Source organism: Chiloscyllium plagiosum, unplaced genomic scaffold (genome assembly GCF_037043375.1).
Source record: "Chiloscyllium plagiosum isolate Xiang-an unplaced genomic scaffold, Cpla_swu_hap1 HiC_scaffold_36, whole genome shotgun sequence".
NCBI classification, from domain to species: domain Eukaryota; kingdom Metazoa; phylum Chordata; class Chondrichthyes; order Orectolobiformes; family Hemiscylliidae; genus Chiloscyllium; species Chiloscyllium plagiosum.
This window is the reverse complement of record NW_028270174.1, coordinates 14,230,227-14,256,095: the sequence shown is the minus strand read 5'-3', so window position 1 is coordinate 14,256,095 and position 25,869 is coordinate 14,230,227. Positions and strand designations below refer to the sequence as shown.

Below are 25,869 nucleotides of genomic sequence, written 5' to 3'. Positions count from 1 at the left end.
TGAGTTTTGAAGAAAAGTTATATTGGTCTCTAAACATTAATTCTGTTCCTCTCTCCATAGATGCTGTCAGACCTGCTGAGTTTTTATTTCAGATTTTCTGCCTTCACAGTATTTTGCTTTCTTTAAGATTTGCGTTTATATTGTGACTTTCGTGAATTCCAAAGCACAATGTATTCAATGAAGTACTGTTGTAATGTTGAAAACATGACAGTCAATTTGTATAAAGCAAGCTCCCACAAACTGCATTGTAACAAAACTAAATAATCTGTTTTTGTGATGTTGACCAACAAATATTGGTCAGGGCAAGAGGAGTAACTGCCAACTTCGAGTTGGTGAAGTGGGATCTTTTTTCTCTACTTGAGGGAGCAAACATGACCTCAGTTTAACAATGATTTGGAGATGCCGGTGTTGAACTGGGGTGCACAAAGTTAAAAATTACACAACACTAGGTTATAGTCCAACAGGTTTAATTGGAAGCACTAGCTTTTGGAAGCTAGTGTGCTTCCAATTAAACCTGTTGGACTATAACCTGGTGGTGAGTCATTTTTAACTCAGTTTAACAACTCATTCAAAACATGCCATCTCTGACAGTGCAGCACTCGCCCAGTGCTACAGAAGAGTGTCGACCGTGGTCTTTATAGTGAAGTTCTGAAGTGGGATGTGAACCAAGAACCTTCTCACTCCAAGGCAAGTGCAATCAACTGAGCCACAGCTGACAGGAGTTGCTGAAAATAGTCAATATCAACCATCTGTGTTGAGAGAAACAAAGTTGATATTTTAGCTAATTCATTTTTCATAAAAACCAGTAAGTCAATAATTTGACAGTTTTTAAGCAAATAGAGGTGAAGGAGGAAATTTGAAAAAAGGAAGGTCTTGAGGGAGGGAAGGCAGGAGAGATTAACAGTCAAGACAAGAGGAACATTTGCTTTTCACTATGTCAGCCATGATTCAGTTGTAAGTAGTCCTGCTTGAGTCGTAAAATTGTAGGTTCAGTCACTGCTCCAGGAATTTGTGTACAGGCTGACACTCCAGGGCGGTACTGAGGAAGTGCTGTATTTATGGGCCACACCACCACTTGTGGAGCAATGAGCACCTAATTCGTCCCACCTTGGCATTTAAGAAAGAGATGTTTCTGTTTTCAGTGCTCTTTGATAGCTGTTAAATGTACTAGGAGATTATGTGAATTAACAGTTGGTCACACAAAGCTTGTGTTTAAAGTATTTCTCATTCTCCTATAATGAACTAGCAAAATAAATGAGCAGTGTTTGAAATGATCAATTGGTATCAAATATCATACGTTACTGGTTGCCTGTTGTCATTAGCTGCCTTCACAAATTGGGGGTTAGGGAGGCAGTGGTGTAGTGGTATTGTTGGTGGACAAGTAAGCCAGAGAACTTAGCTAATGCTCTGGGGACAAAGGTTTAAGTCTTACCATGGCAGATGGTAAAAATTGAATCAATGGAAGTGTGGAATAAAGTCTGTCTAATGGCAACCATTAATCATTGTCATAATCATAATTGTTATTGGTTGTTGTGAAAACTCATCTGCTTCTCTTATGCCTGTGGAGAAGGAAATCTCTTGTCCCTGCCAGGTCTGAACTACATGTGACTCCAGACCTATATCAATGTGATTGACTCTTAGCTGCCTTCCAAATTGATCCTAGTAATTCATTAGTTCATAAACCAATTAAGAATGGGCCACAACAATTGGCCCAGGCAGTGGCACACACTTTGCATCAATGAATAAAACAGAATCTGTCATCATGCCTACTCGTAGTCCATCTTTTAAGGCACACCTTCTTTGGTGACCATTCCTAACGTTATCAGTTTTGGCTCAACATCCATTTTATTTTGACTGTACCTTCCATGAAGCACTACCAAGCATTTTCCTGCCTTAAGTCAATTTTTGGATTATTTGGTTCTGATGCCTTGTTTTCTAGCATCTCATAAACCACCAACAAAGTAAACATGGGAAGTGCTCAGTAGAGGTTCTATGCCTGTGTTACAAGGCATCGAGCCATCTGAAGGTTGTGATGACATTTTAACAAACCACTCATGTTGTATGAGCTAGTGCACTTTAACACACCACAGGCTATGTGCTCCCCTGCAAGCAATATTTTATTGACTTACAGTAAACTCTTTGACTTTCCAATTAAATAAATTATAACAAACATTTCAAAATGTGAGAATGCAATACATAAATCTAGGAGTTACTGTTCAAGATTTCAGAGGAGCAATGCTTAACTTGCTTTATTCGCCTGTGTGTTAATGGAAGAATTAATCCATTTTCCTTTCTAAATCTTGTTTCGTATGTCCTAGTCCTGATAAGTGCAAGATGAAAAGCTTCAATGTTGTCTCCCTGTAGAAATGCCTAAGAGCTAGAAATATGCCGTGTTATTGTCATAGTTTTAAGACAGATGAAAAGTCACTTCTCTCAATGGATTGTGAATCAATGGAATTCACGACCATAGAGTGCGATGGATGTCGGGACATTGAGTAATTTTAAGGAAGAGAGATTTTGAATTAGTAATGGGTTAAAGGATAATGGGGAGTTGAGGCAGAGATGAGATTAGCCATGATCGTATTGAATGTCAGAACAAGCTTGAGAGACTGAATTGACTATTCCTGCTCCTACTTCTTATTTTCAGATGTGTTCATTTAATAAACTTCCGGATTTTCTAAGCTTCAGTGCATCTCCATAGTGCCCCATGGTTCATTTAAAAAGTATGGTGTAGTTTTCTAACTATAGTTCAACACTAATGTTTCAAATTATCATCTAGTTTAAAATTAAATCTTTACCAATCAAATCTTTACAATAGCTGCGTTCATCAGTAAGTCAATTTAATACCCCAATAAGCATTTAGGGAAATTGGTCATGTGGTATACTGTATAGTTGATCCAGAATTCCAATTTAGTGGGACAAAAGCATAACTTGCATGTTCTTGAGTTTAGTGTCACTTTGAGTATACTAGAGGTACAATCAGAGTCAATTGACAATCAGCAGCATCACAGACCATTCCACCAACCCCCCCCCCCCACACACACACACACACACACACACCCCCACACCCCCCACACACACACCCCCCCACACACACCCCCCCCCACACACACACACACACACCCCTCACACACACACACACCCCCACACCCCCCCCCCCCCCCCTTATATACACACACACACACTTCCCCTCAAGATGTAGAGACATGGGAGAAGGAGATTGAAGATTCAACATTAAACACAGAAGGACTTGGCACAGTTCAAAAACAATTGTCAAGTTAAGAAAGGATAATGTACAGATGTGAAATTAAGAACTGCTCTCTCTCTCTGAATGTTTTTATGATGCTGAATAAGCAACAAAAAATAGTATTTGCTTACGATAAAAAATATATAACGAACTAGTCAACTGAGTGTTGCTGTTTTGAATCTAATTATACATCTTCTGAAGGACTTATATGGTATATTGAAAAGTGGCACAACGTCAGCAAACTAAATTTGATATTTTCTAATCAACCAGTTCAGAGATGTCATTACATATCTCTGGAGCAAGTGAGCCTCGAACCCAAGCTTCCTGGCTCTGGGTAGGAATACTGTCCCTGCTGCATATGAGACTCAATTCTGGAATTTCCGTCGATATCATTTTTGTAACAGGTACCATTTATCAACCTGTTTAAATATGTAATGACACATTTCTGGAGCAGCTCGGATTGAACCTGGACTTTCTGGCTTAGAGGCAGGGACACAACCACCATCCCACAAGAACCCTCCCATGTGTTTGTTGTAGATATTTAGAATCAAGCTGTCCATGTTATGGCACACTTCTGGAACAGATGACACCTGAATAGCGGCCTTATGGCTCAGATGTAGGGAAGCAGCCAGTGTGCTAGAAGACCTCTGCCATGTGACCTTTATAGTGTCAGGGTGATTTAATTATCTGGTATTGGTTGATTGATACTGGTACTGATTTGTCGGAGATTTTGAAAACAGTACCATAGTCTTAACTGAAAGGCATTGGCATGCTAGCACATTGTATCAAAATGAGCTGAAAAATGTGTTGCTGGAAAAGCGCAGCAGGTCAGGCAGCGTCCAAGGAGCAGGAGAATCGATGTTTCGGGCATAAGCCCTTCTTCAGGAAACTCATTCCTGAAGAAGGGCTTATGCCCGAAACGTCGATTCTCCGGCTCCTTGGATGCTGCCTGACCTGCTGCGCTTTTCCAGCAACACATTTTTCAGCTCTGATCTCCAGCATCTGCAGTCCTCACTTTCTCCCATTGTATCACAAAGTCAGACTGCCAGAATCAAGATCTTGGTCAATTCACCCATGAAGGTTCAATGGACTTTCTCTTAAACAAGCAGATTACCAGATCCAATTCAGGCCAAGTTTGCACGCTCTGAGTCTGTGGTTCAACTGCATCTACACTGTGACTGTTTACATGTAATTGTAATACAAATCAAAAGGTTTGAACCTCATTGTGTTTAGCCAATGCCTTTTTGGAAGTTGGACTTAAATTTGTCTCCCTGTTTAGCACATGAAACCCAGTGATCTTATAATGAATTTGTTAACATCGACTCCTTTTTCTGTGAAAAATAATCAGAATAAAAGAACATCTGTGAGTTCTTTATGTGGCTTGGTGGTGATTTCATATTAGGTGCAGTTTCATGAGCTGGTGCCTTGTCATGCTCAAGCTGCTTCTTGGTTTGTTCACCCAATAGGGAACAATAGTTTAAACCTCTGACTGTCCAGTAGGGAGATGAATTCAGGTTTCTAAAAGGGATTTTACATTTGAAGCTATGTTGTACATTTGAAAAATGACAGTAAAGGAAGTGAATTCCTGTAAATTGAAAACAGCTAAGGCAGATATTTGTAAAGCGAAGGCCCCAGTGGTGGAGAGGTGGGGATTGAAGGCTCAAAACTAGGACCATCAGGAACAGAATTAGACCAGTCAGCACCTCAGGTTTATTGCTATAAGGTTAGTCTCAATTGTGTTCATCTGTCTTGGTTCCATATTCCCTAATACACTTTATGAACAGAAAGCGAACAATTTCAGTTCTGACAATTTCCATAGACCTCCAGTCTCAACAGCATTTTAGAGGGAGCGCTTCCAATTTCCATCTCCCTTTATGTGAAGAGCAGCTTCCCAACGTCATCGCTGAATGGCCTAGTTATAACTTTATTGATAAACACCTCAGTTAGATCATCCTTTGCCCTTCTATACTCAAAGAAATGCAAGTCTAGAGTATGAAACTAGGCCTTATAACTTTATTATTTTAGGCTGGGTTTTGTTCTGTGACAAAGCCAATATATACTTCATGAGGTGTGGTGCCTAGGTTTGAACATAATCCTGTAAATACAGTTTACCTGGAGCATAATACAGCTCTTCCAAAATGTTCATATCTTTGTATTCCAGCCCCTTGAGGAAAAAGTTATATTCTTCTCTAGTGTTCTACCTGAACACGGTTCTGACTACAGTACTATTACTGTGTTGTCCACTCTGAATAGGGAAAGGAGGCAAGTCCTGAATCTACCCCAACAGGGCCTTAAAATACACCTGTTGACGGTAGTTTAATCTACACAGGCCAGCCACAAAGTGTACACTGTCACATGCATGTTATGGCTTATAGGTATGCATACAATTTCTTTCCATCACATAGTTGACTAGCAATCCCTCTGTTTCTGACCACTTGCCATTGGTCTGTTTTTGAGGGTTATACAATTTGACCTGACATTATTCAAACTGACATGAAAGTATAAAGCAAGATGGTAACCTGAAGGTATCAACATGTAGCAGCACCAAGTCTAATTCTTCAAATAAAATTTACAACACATTGTCCATTTGGCTCAGCTGTTTTGTATCAGTGTTTATACTCCCCACAAGTCTTTTGCTATCCTGTTCCCTTTATTTCCTACTCTCTTGTGTATTGTATGTATCAAGCTTACCCCTAAATGTTTAGCTTCTCTTCAATCTATCATTACCAGTTAAGATCTGGCACATGTTTTGGGTCAAACTTTATATCTTTGTCAACAAATCAATTAAGTTCCCTCAGGAAGGGAAAGAGCAGCTCAACCCGGGACAGTGAGCTCAACAGCAGCATCAGCAAAACTCAGTGGACTTTTCCAGTCACAAGGTACACTATCTTGGAGTAACTCCAGAAGATCAGGAGGCATTTCTCTTTCAATATTTTCTATGGTGATATGACATTTTGTTCTCCACAACAGTCACAATCATTTAGTTCATTTATCAAAGGCTCGCCAGAAGCATCAGTTTAAAACCGCTGACACACTACACTAAACTTTTTATATGTAGATATTCACAGTTGCCTTGGTTTACTGAGTTATATTTGTTACAGAATCACAGGGGATTGCCAATGCGTATACATGCCCATTAATGACATCTTGCTAAGCAAAGCAAAGAAAAACTAAGAGTGATGGCCAGCCCATCTGTTTCCAATTCACTACAACATTCAACAGCTTACATGTTTCACTTTGGTCCTTGGCCCCAGGAACATCAAGCCAACTGCTGATAGTTGTTTGGTAAATGCTGGCAAGACTCTGCTTGGTTTAATTCCATTAAAATACCCAAAGCAAAGGAAATGCTGTGCAGAAAATGATATAATATTAATTAACTCTTAACATCTTGAGTAGAAATGCTAAGAGAACTTAGTTTATACAGCAAGTTGAATTCTTTGCACAGGGAAGGATTGAGGTAGAATTCATCACATTCTTCACAGAAAAATTAGATAAATATTTGATGCATATAAGTTCATCGGATTAGATTTACGAGTAGCACTGCCAGAGGTACAGTGGTTTCCCAGTCCTCTAAAACAGTAGTATTCTAATTCAAACTGGTGCATTTCCAAATTTATTAATCTAGTAAATATAAACGGAAGGTGGTAGTACAGAGGTAATGTCACTGAACTAGTAACCGAGGTTAACGCTCTGTCAATATGGGTTCAAATTCCAGCATGGAATTTAAATTCAATCAATTAATAATTTCAATGAATGAATCTGGAATAGAAAGCAAATCTCAGCAATAATATCCATGAAACTATCATTGATTGTTGTAAAACACCATCTGGTTCACTTATGTTCTTTTCTGGAAGGAAACTTGTCATCCTTACCTTGTCTGGTCTTCATTTGACTCCAGGCTCTCAGCAGATTGATTATGAGTAGCCTTCTGGAATGGCCGTAATGCTACTCAGTTAGACCAAACCATTACAGAAAATGTCAGGCAATTAGGGATGGGCAACTTACCAGTGCCACCCACCTCCTATGAGACAAGAATAATACAGGATTGAAATTTCCACCACTTTGCAAAATCTAATGTGGTAATTTTAAGTTTTGGGCATTGACTATATTCCAAATACTATAACTATCTACATATATAGAATCCCTTCATTTTCTGATTTCCAGTATTCTCTAATAAAGAAGTGGTATGTCAGTTGAATATTGCAGATAGTTTTGAGCAACTCAGATAGATATATTAGCCTTTCAGTAATGTAATGCAGAGTTTCTAGAGAGGTACCAGGTCCCACAAATTGGATGAACTTGGCCTGTATTTCATTTAGAGGGTTGAGGGAAGATTAATTGGGGTATGTAAAATGATAAAGGAACAAAGTAGATGGGGATATGAAGAAGAAGTTTCCTCTTATGAGACAATCTAGAACTAGGAATCTCTTTAAAAATCGTAGGTTGACCAAGAGGTGAATTATTTTTCTCTTAGTGGGTCATGAGACTTTGGAACTCCAATCCTCAAAAGGCAATGCAAGCAGAATTTGAGATAAACAGAGATAAGGTTTTGATAAGCAAAGGGTGAAATGTTATAGGGCTGCAGGAATGCAGCCATGATCTTATTTAATGGAAGAGCTGAATGGCTTATTCCTACTTTAACTTTTATTTCATAGTTACAAAGTGGGGGGGGGGGAGCTGGTGGTGGTGGTGGGTGCGATCCAGAACTAAGGCTCATAACCCTACAAAGGGAGCTGATCTGGTTAGAATTGAAAACAGGAAGAACAGTTATGCACAGAATAGTGGAAGTTTGGAATAAAAACAGAGAATATTGGAAATACTCAGCAGGGAAATCAGCATCTGTGGAGAAAAAAAAAATTCACATCTGTGACCTTGTGTGGGAACCAGTTAAGCTGTGATCACTGGGTCTGAAACTTTGCAGAAGGGTTTCCTGACATAGTATGTAGACAGACCAACACGTGGATTGGCCACATTAGATTTGGTACTGGGTAATGAACCCAGCCAGGTGTTAGATTTGGAGGTAGGTGAACACTTTGATGATAGTGACCACAATTAAGTTTACTTTAGAGATGGAAATTGATAGGTATATGCCGCAGGACAAGAGTTATAGCTTATGGAAAGGCAATTACAATGTGATTAGGCAAGATTTAGGATGCATAGGATGGAGAAGGAAACTGCAGGGGATGGACACAATTGAAACTTGGAGCTTATTCATTGACCAGCTATTGCGAGTCCTTAATAAGTATGCATCTGTCAGGCAGGGAGGAAGTTGTCAAGCACAGGAGCCATGGTTTACTCAGGAAGTTGAATCTCTTGTGAAGAGGCAAAAGAAGGCTTATATAAGGATAAGATGTGATGGCTCAGTTAGGGCACCTGCGAGTTATAAGTTAGTTAGGAAAGACCAAGAGCTAAGAACAGCCAGGAGGGGACATGAGAAGTCATTGGATGATTGGTTCAAGGAAAACCCTAAGGCTTTCTATAGCCATATCAGGAATAAAAGAATGACTAGAGTAAGATTAGGCCAATCAAGCATAGTAGTGGGAAGTTGTGCCTGGAGTCAGAGGAGATAGGAGAAGGGTTAAATAAGTACTTTTCATCAGTATTTACACTAAAAAAAGACAATGTGGTCGAGGAGAATATTGAGATACAGGCTACTAGACTAGATAGGATTGAGGTGCATAAGGAGTAGGTGTTATCTATTTTTCTAAGTCCCCTGAGCCAGATGGGATTTATCCTAGGATTCTCTGGGAAGCCAGGGAGGAGATTGCTGAGCCTTTAGCTTTGATGTTTATGTCGTCATTGTCTACAGGAATAGTGCCAGAAGATTGGAGGATAGCAAATGTTGTTTCCTTGATTAAGGAGAGGATTAGAGACAACCCTGGAAATTGTAGACCTGTGAGGCTTACTTCGGTTGTGGGTAAAGTGTTGGAAAGGGCTATAAGAGAGAGCATTTATAATCATGTAGAGAGGAATAAGTTGATTAGGGATAATCAAACCTTATTGAGTTTTTTGAGAAGGTGACCAAACAGGTGGATGAGGGTAAAGTCATTGATGTGGTGTAAATAGATTTCAGTAAGGTGTTTGATAAGGTTCCCCATGGTAGGCTAATGCACAAAATATGGAGGCATGGGATTGAGGGTGATTTAGTGGCTTGGATCAGAAATTTTCAAGCAAAAGAAGACAGAGGGTGATGGTTGATGGGAAATATTCATTCTGGAGTTCAGTTACTAGTGGGATACCCTAAGGATCTGTTTTGGGTCCACTGTTGTTTGTCATTTATATAAATGACCTGGATGAGGGCATAGAAGGAAGGCTTAGTAAATTTGCAGATGACACAAAGGTCAGTAGAGTTGTGGATAGTGACGAAGGTTATTGTAGGTTACAGAGCGACATAGATAAGCTGCAGACCTGGACTGAGAGGTGGCAAATGGAGTTTAATGTGGACGAGTGTGAGGTGATTCACTTTGGAAGGAGTAACAAGAATGCAGAGTACTGGGCTAATGGTAAGATTCTTGGTAGTGTAGCTGAGCACAGAGCCCTCGGTGTCCAGGTACATAGTTGCCACCAGGTTGATAGGGTTGTTAAGAAGATATATGATATGTTAGCTTTTATTGGTAGAGGGATTGAGTTTTGGAACCATGAGATCATGCTGTAGCTGTACAAAACTCTGGTGTGGCCACACTTAGAGTATTGTGTACAGTTCTAGTCACCGCATTATAGGAAGGAGGTGGAAGCTTTGGAAAGGGTTCAGAGGAGATTTGCTAAGATGTTGCCTGGGATGGAGGGAAGGTCTTATGAGGATAGGCTGAGGGACTTGAGACTTTTTGTTAGAGAGAAGAATGCTGAGAGGTGACTTCATTGAGACATATAAGATAATCAGAGGGTTAGATAGGTTGGACAGTGAGAGTCTTTTTCCTTGGATGGCAATGGCGAGCACGAGGGGACATAGCTTTAAATTGAGGGGTGATAGATATAAGACAGATGTCAGAGGTAGTTTCTTAGAGAGTAGTAGGGGCGTTGAACGCACTGCTTGCAACCGCAGTAGACTCATCAACTTTAAGGACATTTAAATGGTCATTGGATAGGCATATGGATGAGAATGGATTAGTGTAGATTACGTGGGCTTCAGATTGTTTCCACATGTCAGTGCAACATCGAGGGCCAAAGGGCCTGTACTGCGCTGTAATATTCTAAATCTGAATCTCTTATACATAATCTTTTACTGCACCAATAAGTTGAAAAATTGTTAAAATGACAGATACAGTTCTTCAGTTTACAATAAGAGCAGAGAGTTCAAAAGCAAGTAAGCTAATGTTAAATGTTTATAAACCGGTTATACCCCAGCTGCAATAAAGTGGCCAATTCAGAGCGCCATACTTTATAAAGATGTCAACCCTTGGGAATTTGGAAATTTCAGAACTCTGTTCTTAATGGCAATGTGATTGTATCTACACAAAAAAAAGCTGCAGCAATTCAAGAAAGCAGCTCTTTACCACCTTCTCCAGGGCAATTAGTGATAGGTAATATATGTTGGCCGAGCCATTGACACCCATAATGCATGAACAAATAAATAGTTTGATAAAATAGTACCAGGGGTTTTAGTGATTTGGTAAAAATACAGGATCCGGAATTTCCTATTCAAAAATCACAAAATATTTGATAAAGCAGTTAATGAGAAGCTGTTCCTGATGGTAGAAAGATTGATAACCTGTAATGTGCAGTTTTGAGGTAAAAAACAAGACATAGGATGAAGAAAAGGAAGTTATGCAGGGATTTGTTAAGACCCAGAATGTACTGACTACAAGTTCCATTAACACAATGATTACATTGCAATAAGGTCAGATCACAAACACATGTTGAACCAGGAGGTTGTTTTAGCACAGCACATTGAGAATACAACATATGTTTCTTGATAGTGTGGTTTTAGTGTCGACCATCGCATGAGAAATAGGGATTTGTAGGGGCATTATGAAAGTAGAACACATCTGTCCCCAAAAAACCCTCATCCTTCTTGCCAAGTGAAGTATCATTTCCACTGTCAATGACAATACATTTCTTCTGTTTCACATTCAGTAACACAATTTCAGTGACCTGGTACATTCAGACTTCACCACCAGTTAGTGGTAATTTCTCCAAGACAAATGTCACATAGCCAGAAATCAGTGCTGTCTTATTGTAACCCAAGAAAATTAACTCACTGTATTACTAATTCCAAGAATTAAAGGTTGGCATAAAATCCAAAGCATGGAACATTGCTCTTGTCAAATTTAAATGATATTGCAATTTGGCTGCAATGTCATTGAAGACAGAGACAATTTCTAGTAGTTCAATGGTCAGCCCTTCCTAAAATAGCAAGTTTTGTAAGGGCCAACACCTATAATAAACTGTGCAGCCAGTGTGAGCTGTGCAGCCAGTATGTGGAGAGCTATGGTGGGTAATGCTTTCGGGAGAGAGTTTGCAGAGTGGAGCCCACAAGAGGGGAGAGGTTCAGGGAGACAAAAGTAAGGGCAGGCTGGGTGGCCTTCAGCAATTAAGGTCATTCTCCCGTCTGTCACACTGCACTAACCTGTCCTATCCAGGTTTTAAACAGATCAAGGGCCCCTCCTGCAACCCAGCAGGGAGGGGCAACTCTTTTTCTCTTGTTATGAAGCCTGCCCTGTCTGGGAATATATCCTCACTGTTTCTTAACTGACCATTTGCTTTCCTTGGACATGAGAAGACTGAGGGGAGATGTGAAATAAGTATTAAGATTCAGGAGCAATCTGGACAGAAAAGATAGGGAGAAAACATTCCAGCTTGAAAGAATTGATGGGGGGCCCTGATTTTAAACAATTAGTCAAAGAATCACAAGTGATATGAGCAAAAACTTTTTTCATGTGAGAGTTCAGGGTCTGGATTTTATTGCTTAAGACTATGATAGAGGTAGGTTCAATTGAAGGATTCAAAAGGAAATTAGACTTATTTGAAATGGAACAATGCACATAGTGATGAGAATTGAACTGGGAGAGATGCTCATTCAGAGAGTGTGCAGACATGATGGGCTGAAGGGCCTCCACTCATAATTGTATGATTCTGTGAGATAGAAAAGAAAGACTTGCATTTTTATAGCATCTTTTATGACCACCACATGTCCCAAAATGTTTTACACCCAACAAAGCACTTTTGGAACAGGGTCACTGTTGGAATGGGGAAACATAGCAGCCAACTTCAGCACAGTCAGCTCCCACAAACAGTTATATGACAAAAACGCTATTCTACGTAAGTGATGTTGGTCAAGACAGTTGGGATGTTCAGAATCTTTTTCAATGTAGTTTGATTGGATTTTCCATATGTATCTGAAGGTAGTAAGTCCTCGTTTAATATTTCATCTGACAGTGCAGCATTCCCCAATACAGCACCATAGGTCAGCCCAAGATTGTTGTACTCAAGTTTTGGAGGAGAATTTGAACTCATAACCTTCTGAGGTAAGGGTGTAACCACTTGAGTCACAGTAAGCAGACACAGAAACATCCGTATAAAAATAATATTGATCTCAATTTCCAAGTGTGATGGGAAATGTACCTTGAAACAGTCAAGTCAATATTACCCAGGAATGTACTGGAATTAAAGATTAATTTCCTTAATACTAATAAAATCATGACGTAGAACAGTCCAATCCCTCATATTCACCCACCTATCCTTATAGCCCTGCAAATATATTTCTAAGTTCGTACTCAATCCCCTTTCGAAATCATTGATCATTTCTTTGGCCACCACACTTGTAGAGGAGGAGTTGGAGGTATTGGGAATATCTAGATCATATTCCTACGTTAGATGTCATTTTTAGTTCTCAGAGGATTAAAGTTGTAAAGGTGATGTCATATATTTCTGGACTTTAGAAATTGCCAGAACACCTGAAAAAAAATGCCAAGTTTGAAGGTGACTCATATTTGTTTAGTAAAGTCAGAAGAAATACAGCTATCAAACAGCAGCTGGGCATAGTTCACTGAAGAGCTGGAGATGTGATATCTATAATCCTTGCAGCAAAGGCATTCCAAAGAGAAGTTTTATTTTGGGAAATAGAAACAAATTATTTTAGAAGTATTCAGTGAATTCTGAAAGACTGTAGAACCAATTTACTTTGCCAGATCGAGGAAAACATTGTAATTGAGGGATAATTAAGGTAAAGGTCAGTTTGAGGACACTCCAGCAGACTATGTCGTAGTGGAGATGGGTTGAGCTCTGGGAGATTCTCCAGTTTCAATTTTTCTGGATGTTTGCTGAGTTGCAATGTGAACCTCACTGACGGAAGATAGCCGGAATATATATAACTGTAGTTAAAAAGGCCTCCTCACTATTAACAATGCAGAATGTGGATGAGGCTTAATCTCAATTTGAATTTTGTGAGGGAACAGAAACTCGAAGATTGCCTAGTTTGAAACTAATGGAAAAATCTACATCTCCTGTGCCAAAGACAGATTAGCTGTGAAGTATTGAAAAAATAACCAGTACAAAGGACTGAAACCTCTACAGTCGGTTAAGGTTTTATCTCTGAGAATCACTGGAGTTGAGGAAAATTTTCCAGACATCTGTGGGGGTGGTCCTTCCATTTATCAAATAGGGCTCCCTGAAACAGAGGAGTTGCTGAGAAAGGTGTTTTGGGGGGTGGGGGGGGGGGAGGGGGGGGGGGTAGGAGGGGATGGGGGCGGAGTGAAGGGAGGTGGGGAAGGTTGGGTTGGGATCAGCTTGCAGGAGAGGTCATTATAGATGCACAGAATTATATACTTATGATGACAGAAGCAAATAAATTTGAGTCTGATGTGTTTTATAAGAGATTTCTCAAGAGATAAAAAGTAAACCTGAGTGCATAGCCTATATAGTTAGAAATCATATTGTGAAGTTAGTAGTAATTGTTTGTTTAATATTTTTATACATAATAAAATAAGAAGTGAAATTGTGTGCTATAGTTATCTTGATTAAAATGAGGTGTCTGAACTTTTCTTTAAATATTAACAGTCCCTGATCTAATTGTAACACAGGCTATGAACATTTACTGCATTAAAAAGTAGTCTTTCACATATCTCTTGCCGAAACATGAAATCTGTCTTACTAGCACTGTGCCATCAGTTTATTGGAACACTCCTTCATTGTCAATATTATCTAAACCCATTGTAAGAAACTTGGAAGATAGAACATAGAGGCATCAAAAGTGATTGTCGATTTTAGTTTGATTCTCTCTGATATGTGCATACTCTGAGTGACCCAGTGCACAGCTCAGATTATAGCAATGATCGACAGCAGTTCACACTCCTAGCTGAAGATAATGGATCACGAGATCTGTGACTAACAAGCAACCAACAGTGCAGCCTCAGAAAATGTAATCATTAGATGTCGGCACTTGGCATTTGTTGGCATTGCTGATTTTCATTTAAAGATGTCACCACAAAGTATTTGTTAATATTTGAATTATTCACCGAGTCAGTCCTGAGCTATTGGTGGAAGTGTCTGTCCAGTGTAATTACTGGTGGGCATTATTCAGTGCAATTCTATTTGCTGACCTCTCCAGCAAGCTGACCTCAACCTTCCCCACCTCCCTTCATGCCCAACCCCCCAAAAACATCTTTTTCAGCTTCTCTGATTAAGGGAGCCTTTTTTGATAAATGGAAGGACCATCCCCAAAAAGAGCTGCTTTAAGAGACACTGTTCACTTTGCAGACCCGCAGTTGCAGAATATGAATCTCATACAACCACTCATTACAAAGTTCTTTAATTGCACAATTTTGTCTTTTCCTGTATTACCTGTATTTTAAGTATCAGAGTGGTTCACTGTCATCTCTAGGTAAAAAGTCAAAACCCAGAGATTCAAGCACATAATCCCGGGAGGCACATTAGTGCCATACTGAAGGACTGCTGCAGTGCCAAATGAGACATCTTTCAGAAGCAACACAAAGCTGAGTTCGCCTTCTCAAGTGAATGTAATTTAATTGTGCTAAGAAAGAAGAGCAGGAGAATCCATGTCTTCACGTCATGAATTCTGACTCTTTAAAATTGACTGGCCTTTGGTCTAAATTCTTTTTTTTTGGTGGGATCTTGCTGTGCACAGACTAGTTGTCATATTTACTGACATTGCAATGGTGACTGAACTTTTTAAGTAGTTTGCTTTCTTTGGGACATCCTGAACATGAGGAATTCACTGTGCAGATGTGCATTCACCATTGGTTTCTGCAGTGCTTTCAAATTTACATTGATTAACATGAATCATACACATGCAGTTCATATCACAGAAGTGTTACAGTGACACAGAAGTGTTACAGTGCAGAAGGAGACCATTTAGCCCATACTGTTTGCACTTGCTCATTCAAGGAGCATCATTATCTAGTGCCAAACTCCTTTTACCCTGTACCCTTGCTCATTCCTAATAATCATCGAATGCCCCCTTGAATACTTATAACAGTAAGAAGCAGGTAAGTGATAGATAGGACAGTTTGAGATAGTTGTTCAGTAAATTAACAACTTAGTATTGTGATTTAGTCAAATCAGTTGGTCTTGTTTGACGTTATGCAACATACAATCTAAAGTTAATAAACATTTGAAGAACTTACTTTAAAGTGCAGTTAATCAAGAAACTTCAGAAGACTTTTGGAGCGAGCACAGATAGTGCAAGCTTAAAACTGGGACTTTGCAGGCCAGTTGTTGCAATGAGTGACACATCTTGCTCACAAAGGCCCAGTTCCAAACCTGTTGCTTGTTTCCATCAACTGGCGACTGGTTTATTCATTAGATACACTTCAAATGTTCTCTATTGCAGTGTTCACAACCTGATACTAACGGGTACTTGTTAGAGTACTTCCAGCGCTAACTCTGGGCAACATTGGGGATTCTCTGCTTCTTTTTTCACTGACTATTAATGAGATGAATTGGTCTGATGATATTAAGCAATCAGTGTCTGGTCTGAGAGGGAACTTTGAGTTTTCATGCATGTTTTGGAGTTCCCCTTTAAGGAAGAATTGCAGAGTGCTAGCAGGCTGATGATCGACCTACTTGAACCACATCAGGAACACATCTTCCATGGCTGGCAAGTGTCAAAGTGAGACCTGAACTCAGAGTTGCTGGTTCAGAGGCAGTACACAACAAGAATACCTACTGTGTGGTTAAACATTAGCTCAAGTTAGGCTGGGGCTACTTTGCCTAGAGCCTTGGAGGATGTGCTTATGTAAATTTATAAAATCATGAGGGCCATGAATAGGGTGAAGAGTCAGGATCTTTTCCCCAGGGTAGGGGAGTTCAAAACCAGAGGGCATAGGATTAAGGTGAGAGGGGAAAGATTTAAAAGGAATCCAAGGGAAATCTTTTCATGCAGAGGGTGGTGCATGTGTGGAATGAGCTGCTAGAAGAGGTGGTGGAGGCTGGTACAATTACAACATTTAAAAGGCATCTGGATAGGTATATGAATAGGAAGGATTTAGAGGGATACTGGCCCAAAGCTGGCAAATGGGACTGGATTAATGTAGAATATCTGGTCGCAATGAACGAGTTGGATTGAAGGGTCTGTTTCCATGCTGTTTATCTCTATGACTCAAAAGCTTTTAAAACACACTCTACTGAAACCTTTTTGTTCTAGAGATCTGATTACTTACATCACTCACGCAAAACTGCACCCCCTCCACCCCAGCCGTGACCTGGGAAATAAAAACAGCTCATTAATAAAACAAGGCTAACAAAAAACCCTGCCCAGTACCAGGGCGTGAGATGACAAGACTGATTAAAATGGATCTCCTATTAAGAAGCCGAAACAAACTACAGCAGACCTTAGCAGCTTTGCTGACTAATAAGTGAAACTTGTCAACCAAGTTTAGTGCTGACAGTGTAAAACAAACCAATTGTGATCAGTGTGAATATTTATAAATGGTTTGTTGATTATGTTGTTAAAGATGTGTAAGTGATGGGCATTGATTGGTTAAGGGCTGGGATCAGGGATGGAGAGTGCGCGGTTTCCCACGATGAGGCCATTGCTGGCTAGGCCAGCATTGCACATCCCTTATTACCCAAGGGGCAGTTAAGAATCAACCACATTGCTGTGGATCTGGAGTCACATGTAGGCCAGACAAGGATGGCAGTTTTTTTTCCCCTAAAGATCTCTAATAAACCAAATGGATTTTTCCTGATAATAGTTTCATCAACCCAGAGTTTTGCTGAATTCAAATTACACCAGCTGTGGGAGCCGAATTTGAACCCAGAACATTACCTCGGTCTCTGGATTTACAACCTAGCAATGAAACCATTAGGCCTTCACTTCCCCTTATGGGCATTGGACACAGCATTATCACTCCACAAACTTTCATTCGAATGGTTACTGTTCCTCTGGGATTTAATGTGGCGTTACAGTCATTTAAGGGGCTATTTGGCTTAATTTGTTTCACGGGTTTGTCTAAAATATTATATGGAGAGTCAGTGGGACCTGGGGGTAGTAGTGAGGAGGCTGAGATCTACAAAATGGCATCCTGTGAATAAACCAACCATTAAGGAAAAGAATTGGGCCTTTTTTTTAACTTCACCATCTGCCTTGGAATCCATTTGACCAACACCAGGAATATAGCTATTGCATTGCAAAGAAAGATGAACAATTTGGCCATATACTGTGGAAGGAAAAATATAAGACTGTAAATTCTGCTAAAGAGGTTGATAGTAACTGACCTACATGATTTCTTCCACAGCAATAATATGCCAAACATTTGTTGTGGTGGTCTGGAGATGCAAGGGTGCCCTGGTATAATACTCAATCTCTGAACTACTGCTGACAATTGGAAGAGAGAAGCAGAGTTAATATTTAGAAGGCAACCACGTTGATGTTTTCTCTAATCTGCATAAAAAGGAGCAGCTTGTGCCAAACCTTTGCAAAATCTAAAAGCAATTTTTGTGGTGTGGTTATTAATTAGCTTCAGTTAGAGCTAGGTGGGCCACATGAGTTGCTGATATTTCGTTAACAAGGGACTACACCATACTCTTTATGTCAACAATCCATCAAGAGGCCTCATATCTGGCTAAATGTCTCAAGGATATAGACTGTATATGTTCTGAAGACTTCGTACCAGTGAAGGGAGCATTCTGGTAAAACAGAAAATAAATATGGACATGTCTAAAAGTTGGACAGGAAATAATAAGCCTGTCCAATCTCTTTGTAATGATCTGTCCTTATATCAAGAAACCCTGTACACCCTTGGCAACACATAATCCCTCTAGGAGAACTCTAAAGAAAATCCAAAACTTCCCAAGGGTAGGAGAGAGGTGGGAATATCATTGAAATAACTTTTCCTATCTGTCCAGGAGGCCAAATACCAAAACATATTGTTTGATACCTACCTCTGGTATGATGTCATGTCTGGCTTCAGAGAGGATCCAGTTCAGCTCTGTTTTCTGGAGTGTACCCCTGTAGATTAGGAAGATTCTGTGATCAGAAGAACAGTTGTGGCAGTGTGCTACACAATGTGAAAAGGCAAATCCAATCCCCATTCAACTGAATTGCTGATTATGGCCACACTTCATTAGCGAAACACTGAGCTGAGACAAGGAGGTGATCTTTCATAAACGGAGGCTTGATTAGGACAAACAGAAGAGGCGTCACCCTGCCACAGGTGATCCAGTTAACATCCTTCTTTTGATTGGGTCCAGATTTCACAAGATTAGAGTGGTGCTGGAAAAGTTCAGCAGGTCAGGCAGCATCTGAGGAGCAGGAAAATCGACATTTCAGGCAGGAGCCCTTCATCAGGAATTCTGATTCCTGATGAAGGGCTTCTGCCTGAAACGTCCATTTTCCTGCTTCTCGGATGCGCCTGACCTGCTGTGCTTTTCCAGCACCACTCTAATCTTGTATCTGATCTCCAGCATCTGCAGTCCTCACTTTCGCCTCCAGATGTCACAAGGCCCGCCATTGGATGAAGGTGCCATCTGAGCAAGAATATTGCCTCTAGATAAGGACAGAAATTGACCCTGGATTGAATACTAAGGATGACCATTCAATTCATCTGTACTCTCAAATGACAGACTAACTGAGCTGAGAGGACTCAGATATGCAGCAGTACATATTGTGGGTTTTGATCTTCAGCAAGTTACAGAGACAGAGTCTCCTCCCAATGTCAGCATTGCTGATTCATTAGCTGTGGAAAGCTGAGTCATTCCAATCCATAATACCAAATCATGAGGAAAGCTTTGAAAATAATGTTTTGGTGGATCTTGCGTGAGTAGGTTATAGTATTGTGGCATCTTGAAAGAGCCCTGTCTTAACATGAAAGTTTCAAATCAACTGATATTTATCTCAATTAATAAATCCAAAGGAATTCAATCCCAAAAGGGAAATGGCAATGAAAATATCTCCAAAAAGATGGAAAGATAAGAGAATCATTTATTAAAGCAAAATAGTACAGATGCTTAAACTCTGAAATAAAAACAAAAATTAAGTGCTAGAAATAGACTCAGTTGCACATGTGAGGAGTTTCAAGTCGATGATCTTTCATCAAAGGAATGGTTCACCTGAATGGAAATGTTAACTCTGTATCTCCTCACAGATGCTGCCAGATCTATTTCTAGCATGTTTTATTTTGATTTGTTTTGAATCATTCTTTGGGATATGCATCTCACTGGCATTTATTCTCTATCCCTGGTTGGCCTGGGATGATGGTAGTGAATGTCTTTTTGAAACAGTCTGCAATCTTATCTACACTGCTTGAGGGATCACACTTTGAATGTTCTTCATTGGCTGTAGAGACCTATTGGATGACTTGAGGTAATGAAATAGCGGTATAGATCAAAGCCTTTTGAGGATTAATGCAAACAATCTAGGGTGGGGGGGGGGACCAGATTTGTTCTGGAAAGTTGTGGGAGAGGGGTTAGCTGCGGGTAGCAGTAATTGGGCATTGGTGGATTGCCAACTTGGTTTAACACTTTCCAGACAAATTTATACCTCTTGGAGTTCAGATTACCATGCAACCCAGTTACCTTTTGCTCTTGCGGTTCATAATGTAGTAAGAATATGCCCCTTCACCAGCTTCTCTTGAAAACATGCTTATGCCCAGCCATCTATAGAACCACGCAACTGTTATTCTGTCTGTTCTGTCTGTCTGCTATACTGTTTGTATTCTTTGATATTGCTGGGGATTACATTTCTCTTTGACCCAGCCAAATTCAGTTCATATAAACCTTATTAAATAAACTTGATCTTTAAGCAATTTTTCAGCCTAAATTGTTGGGTTATAATCCTCTGTTCTTAGTTTTTAGTCAGACCTTAATGAGTATTATAGATTTGGAATGGTTTGATAGTGTAAAACAACAGTCAGCCAATTGAGTGACGGAATCAATCATTGGGCAGAATTTGAAACAGGTTTGCTGATTCACTGTCAGTACCACCATCTGAGATAAACTTCTGCCCTTCCACTAGCTGGCCTTGACTATAAAGTGAACTATTACTATAAGGTGAGAGAGCTTGCTGATATTCCTCCTGGATGGAAGAAGACTCGATGAGTCTCACTGGGTAGTATTAATACTACCCAACAACAGTGCAAGAAATGTAAACAGTGTGATGGGTCTGGGGAAACTCATTCACACTCTGTCATTCTGATTTAAACCGAATGGTCTATGTATAAAAGCTCTAAATATTCACGTGAACCAACCTCCCTCACATTTGCTGGGAATATCACATGGCTTTTCTTGGAAATCCCTGATATTTTGCTTGCTTTGTCTCACAAAGGACAAAAATATGGAAGTATTCCTAATGAAATGGTAAAGGCTGTAATAATCTACAGCAATAAACAACTCAGCTTAAATTGTTTTATTTGCATTTGGACTTGATGCCATAAGGTTATACCTGTCTTAGGAAAAAAATGAAAAGGAGCCACCAATTGCAAAAATCACCTCCTAAAAAGCTTAGATAGTCATGGTTTAGGCAGATTTCTATAGTGAATAAATAGTTCCTGATTTCAGACCTAACCCTGTCACTTTCTTCAGGAATTCATTAATAGAGGGATGGTTTTCTTCATCATTTTTGTTTAGATTAGATTCCCTACAGTGTGGAAACAGGCCATTTGGTCCAACAAGTAAGTCCACACCGATCCTCTGAAGAGTAACCCACCCAGACCCATTTTACTCTGACTAATGCACTTAACACTATGGGCAATTCACCTAACCTGTACATCTTTGGAGTTTGGGAGGAAACTGGAGCACCCAGAGGAGCATGCAGACAGAGGGAGAATGTGTAAACTCCACTCAGATAGTCGCCCAAGGCTGGAATCGAACCCGAGGCCCTAGCGTTGTAAGGCAGCAGTGCTAACCACTGTGCCACCATGATTTTAAACACCTCAAGTGTTTCAACACTCCAAATTCAAGAGGATACAACCCAATATTATCAGACTTGTCCTCAGAACTTAGATACTATTCTGGTAAATCTACACTGTACCCCCAATAAGACAATGAAACATCAACATAAACATTTAAGAACATGATTGTCCAGACCAATAACTGTCCAGATGTATTGTAACTATCTGCCAAATATGTTTCCTTTCTAACTTCATGCAGTTACTGAGTTTCCCCTTAAGCATCTCTGTGCTATAACTACTCTTTAGTAGTGAACCTTTACCACTTAAGAAGTTTAGGCACCTTACTGTCAGATAAAGTAATCCCACATTGTCACATTACAAGGATATTCCATTCAAAACCATCACTAGCTATGCTTCAGTTTGCCTCTGAACTCCAAGGTTCTGGGCAGAAGTCCCACATCTAGGCCTGAGCACATAAAAGCCAAAGCTGACACTCCAGAGCTGTACTGAGGGAACACAGCACTGTCACAGGTGCCACGTTTTGAACAAGACCCCAAATGCCTGTTCAGGTCTCTGTAAAAGATCCCAAGCTGGTACTCCGAAGAAGAATCCTGGGTGGTCTCAATCAATATCGCATAAACAAATTATCTGCACATAATCACATTACTAACTGTATTCATAATTTTTAAAACGAATGGATGTTAACCTGTGATGCTGACACATAACAAGACATAAATTGGATTATTGAAAAGTGACACACTGCCCTTAATGAGGTTGACCATAATGGATAGTAACAACACAGTCATCAACAAATCACATGCACTTGACTTGGTCATATCTCACCATTTCCTCTTCACTGCTAAGCCACAATTCTGAAATCCTGAAATACGAAGATAGCTCTATTCTCTTGTCCAGCATTCATGCTGACTAGAACATCACAGTGCAAGTTACACGCAACATATGGAAGTATTCCTAATGAAATGGTAAAGGCTGTAATAATCTACAGCAATAAACAACTCAGCTTAAATTTTTTTATTTGCATTTGGGCTTGATGCCATAAGGTTATACCTGTCTTAGGAAAAATATGAAAAGGAGCCACCTTGGGAATGTGGAGCTGAGGCCACTAGTAGATCAACCAAGATCGTATTCAATGGCAGAGCAAGTTGAGAGGCTGAATGGCCTTTTTCTGCACCTAATTTGTGTGTTTGCTTGTGTACCCATCTTTCTGCATCCCCTCCCCCAGGAGGCATCCACATTATTGGAAGAAGTAAAACTTCCAGGGCCAACAACTGGGGAAAGAGCCTTCTCACAAGGCACAGTCAGGAGTGTGATAGAATACATCCCAATCGCTTGGATGAGTGCAACTCCAATAACACTCAAGAAGCTTGATACCCTCCAGGACAAAGCAATCCACTTGACTGGCACCACATCCACAAACTTGAACATTCACTCCAATCCACCACCGATGCTCAGTAGCAGCAATGTGTAATGCTGAAGATGCACTGCAGAAATTCACCAAAGCTCCTTTGATAGCACCTTCCAAACCTGTGACCTCAACTATCTAGAAAGACAAAGGGAGCAGGTGCGTAGAACAACACAACCTACAAGTTCCCCTCCAAGTCACTCAGCACATTGGAAATATATCATCACTATATTTGGATCAAAATCTCAGATATTTCTCTTCCCAACAGCTCTGCAGTTCTCTCTATAGTAAAGTCACCATAGAATTGAGAGGGAGAGATGGCTGATGGCGAGTTTAAACTGAGGGTCACCACTCCTCAGGCGAGGTTGAGAGGGAGAGTCCTTCATGGAAACCTCAGCCAGTGTAGGAATTGAACTGCCACTGTTGGTGTCACTCTGCATTGCAGACCAGCCGTCCATCCAACTCAGCTAACCAAACCCACAAAGACTTTATTGGTTCAAGATGATAGCTCATTCTGCGCAATTGAGGATGGATCTTTGCAATAACTTTCACAATCCGTGATTGAAAAACAAAGTGCCTCTGAATATTACCCTGAAAGGCCAAACTCCTCCTCTGAGATCTTTACAAGAATTTCCGGAAGAGAAGTTTCAGGAAGATTTGAGAATTTCCTCTGCTGCCTTTTCGTGGGGTGATGAGGATGGTGTTGGGCAGTAAACCCACCCATGGCCCCCACCCCCAGCCACAAGACAGCAAATTGCTGGAATCCCAGTGTAACCTCAAATTCCCAGTCTCTTCCTCTTCAGGAATTTCATTTTGTGCAAAGAAATAAACTATCCCTATTTCTTTGTTATTATTCTGGCTGTGATCTAAACTGAGCCTGCTCTGTCCATTATACTAGTTTATGTTTATAAAGTCACATCATTCACAACAGTGCATGCCAATTCTTATAAAGAGGAATTTAGCAAGTCTCCTTCAGCTGCCTTTGGTCAACAGTCCTGCAATCTTTCCGATCATTGTCCAATTATCTTCAGAAATCTATGAGTGAATCTGTAAAGAGTCATTTGAGCCTTATCAACACTGTTTACTGCTCTTCTAATTCATCAAAGGAGTCATTCATCATAAGTATCGAGCTAGTTATAGTTAATTAGCGTGTACGGAGAGAGAAACAGTGTGACATTTCCTCTTTTGAATCCAGTGTGACATTTCCTCTTCATTTGAGAGCTGTTGATGTGACATTGGCCACCTGAAATTTCTCTGCTCCTCTCCCCCACTCTAACCTGTCTCCCTCCAAACTTAGAAGTATAATACTGCGGATTCTGGAAATCTGAAACAAACATAGAGAATCTTGGAGGTAGACAGCAGGTCTGGCTGCATCTGTAGAGGGAGAAACTTAGTAATTGGAGGTTTCAGTCCAATGTGAGTCTTCTTCAGAAATCCCTCCATACTTCCTTCACACCGTTCTTTCAGATCAAACCCTATGTTATCAGACAGTTCCATATATTGGTGCACTTGAAACGTTAACTCAGTTTCTCCAACAATCTGTTTTATTTCAGGTTTCCAGCATCCACAGTATATTGCTTTTATTTGAACGTATCAACATTGTGCAATGCATGAGGTACTAATTAAGGTCAGACCACCATCTTTCAAACATGTATAAAGCTTCAAATTCATACTGGTGATACTAAAAACAAGTAGGTACCCTGAAGCAAGTTAATTAATTAATTAAATCTCTGCAATCTTTCTAGCCACTTCTAACACTACTGTAGCTATTTGATTAAATTGCTAGTTTGTGAGTATTCCCAAATATCCATTTTTTTATGTGACCATTCCATCTAGTAAAAATATATTAAATGCTTCCGACTGTGAAGGCATTCCGGCTTAACTTAGTAAAAAAGCCATGTAGCTCTTCACAAACACAACAGCAGCTCTAAGTGAAGTTTAATCAAATGGGTTATCCAAATCAATTCACACGTAGTTCACACTGTGGCTGAGACCACAGTACGTGTGTGTCTTGGGTGAGGCAGTCCATGATTCTCTCTCGGTGCATCCAGACCGCGGGACTATGACAGAGGTCAAATCTTCAAGCTGGTGACTATGAGGGATAGCAGACTGAGCACCCTTATTCTCTCAGCAAAGATTCTGAAGGAAGAAAGCAGGGAGGTACAGAAGGATGGTGGGGGCTAGGAAGGGGGAGAACATTTAAAGAAAAGGAGAAAAATAGTACAATTTGATCAAGGAATGAAGAAGCTGGAATGACAACTAATTTATACTCTTTGCATTAAAAAGCTGGTGCAAATAAATCATGTTACATTGCTCATAAGATAGCAAAGCAAAAGCTTACAATACTGCGACTTTAAAATTTCAGGATACACATGACCTACTTCAGCAGCAGTTTCAAAAACTGTCAGAAATCCAATCTTTCGTAGACACTGTACACGCTCCTCGTGATTTTGTGCACCCCACAGTTTGATTCTTATAACCAACAATTCATGCGAAAGGCACAAGGGGTTCACCACCTCTCAGTCTTCTCCCCTCCAAATGTCTTCTTTTCTAACAGTTTGGCTTGTGTGAGCAGCTAAGGCCACTCCTTTCCCACTTCATTTTCATATTCTTGGACCTCCTTATAATTTCAGCACATTGTTTGTATACCGTAAAGGAATCAGTATGAGATCCACCCACTGTGCAGTGAGCCAGACCTCATAGATTAAATTACAAATTCCCAACAACCCTTCTACCCCATCCTTTCCAATTCAATCTCCTGACCCTTGGAGTAAAAAAAAACTGCCAAAAATACATTTACACCGGACAGCTTATAATGAAATCAGTTAGGCAGGCTGGTAAGCTATAGTTTGATTTGTTGAGTGAGTCCAGATAAAGAAGCCAGTAATTGAACAAGAAGTCAAAAATCTGTTAAT

General features: G+C 40.1%; 1 long non-coding RNA gene across 1 annotated transcript; it reads right to left on the bottom strand.

The window, feature by feature from the left end:
• On the bottom strand, positions 1–25,639 carry LOC122539464 (uncharacterized). The gene is made up of 3 exons (XR_006309090.2): positions 25,336–25,639; positions 18,587–18,653; positions 1–749 (listed from the first exon to the last, which is right to left on the bottom strand). It is a non-coding gene; the product is annotated as an uncharacterized LOC122539464 (long non-coding RNA).
• Between the last annotated feature and the right edge of the window lie 230 nt (positions 25,640–25,869).